Source organism: Gossypium arboreum, chromosome 3, assembly GCF_025698485.1.
Source record: "Gossypium arboreum isolate Shixiya-1 chromosome 3, ASM2569848v2, whole genome shotgun sequence".
In the NCBI taxonomy this organism is placed as follows: domain Eukaryota; kingdom Viridiplantae; phylum Streptophyta; class Magnoliopsida; order Malvales; family Malvaceae; genus Gossypium; species Gossypium arboreum.
Genome location: NC_069072.1, coordinates 96,778,617 through 96,780,219, shown reverse-complemented (window position 1 = coordinate 96,780,219; position 1,603 = coordinate 96,778,617). Strand labels below are relative to the sequence as shown.

The window sequence follows — 1,603 nt, the reverse complement described above, 5'->3', positions numbered from 1 at the left end:
AGTAAACCCTCAATTTTTTTATTCAAAATTTCTAGCTGATTAAAGAGTATGGTGACCGAATCGACGTTAAAAATGCCAGCTGCTTTCATTGGCTTTGTCCTCATGACTTGCCACTGATAATTATTCAGTGACATCTCCTCTAAAAATTCATAAGCCTCCTCAGGTGTCTTATTATTGATAGTCCCACCAGCAGCTACGTCAATCATCTGTTTAGTTGAATGATTCAGGTCATTGTGAAATGTTTGAACCTGCAACCATAAGGGTAGCCCATGGTGAGGGCACCTTCTCAAGGGGTCCTTCCATCTCTCCCATGCATCATAGAGTGTTTCTAGATCCATCTGCACAAAAAAAGAGATATCATTCCTCAACTTAGCTGTTTTAACCGGCGGAAATTATTTAAGTAAAAAATTTTTGGTTATTTGTTCCCAAGTAGTGATTGACCCTCATGGTAACGAGTTCAACCACTGTTTAGCTTTGTTCCTCAATGAAAAGGGAAACAACCGAAGGTGAATGGCATCATCAGAAACACCATTGATTTTAAAAGTGTCGCAAAACTCCAGAAAATTCACCAAGTGATTGTTTGGATCCTTATCCTGCAAACCATCAAACTGAACAAACCGTTATATCATTTGAATTATGTTAGGTTTCAGTTCAAAATTATTTGCAGCAATAGCAGGTCTAACTATACTTGACTCAGTTCATGTTAAAGTAGGTTTAGCATAATCATACATAGTGCACGGAGCAGGATTCTAAGATCAGCAGCAATCGTAGGAGGTAGTAGATTTTCCTAATTTTCAGCCATCTCCTCGGTTGTGGTGTGAATGTCTTCCTCTTACTTGTCCTCTGTGTCTCTTAGGCTTTGTCTTATTTCTCTTCGGTTTTTGTAAGCTGTACGATCGATCTCACTATCAAAAAGTAATGGTCCCGCCATGTTTTTTCTAGTCATACACTATAAAAACCTACCAGAAGCAAATAAACGAAAAAATTAGAAAAGAAAATAAAAATTTAAATTGCAATAAAAGTAAAATGGCTAAAGTAATAAAAATCGAATGTTCCTAATATCTTAGTTCCCCGGAAACGGCGCCAAAAACTTGATCGTGATGATTTGAAATGTGATAAGTTTTAAAAAATTTATAATTGACCGTTCTTGAAAACTAACTATTAGCACGAAAAAGGCAAGCGCACTTTATCGAATAGTAGTAAAGCTTATGGCAAGATCGAGATGTCGAACCTAAAGGAACAAAAAGTACTAGTATTAACTTTCATTTTATTATCTAGCCTAAAAATAAAGGGGTTTGTTTTATCTAAACTAATTACTAAACTAAGAATGCACAGAAAGTAAATTGGGGAAATAACTTTTGAGAAAACTGATTGATTAAGACAATACCCAAGGAAAAATCCACCTAGACTTCACTTGTTATTTGGCTCTGAATCAGACGATTTATTCATTTGACTTGATTCATAGAAATCCCTAATTTATATTATTATCTCTCTCGAGACTAACAACGTCTAACCCTAGGTTGATTAATTGAAATCTCTTCCTATTTAACTCCCTAGTGTTGCATTAACTCGATCTATGGATTCCCTTATTAGGTTTCATCCT

General features: G+C 35.5%; 1 non-coding gene across 1 annotated transcript; it reads left to right on the top strand.

The window, feature by feature from the left end:
- Nucleotides 1-264: 264 nt before the first annotated feature.
- Nucleotides 265-371, top strand: LOC128291014 (small nucleolar RNA R71). Its single transcript, XR_008280792.1, has one exon. It is a non-coding gene; the product is annotated as a small nucleolar RNA R71 (small nucleolar RNA).
- The last annotated feature ends 1,232 nt before the right edge of the window (nucleotides 372-1,603 follow it).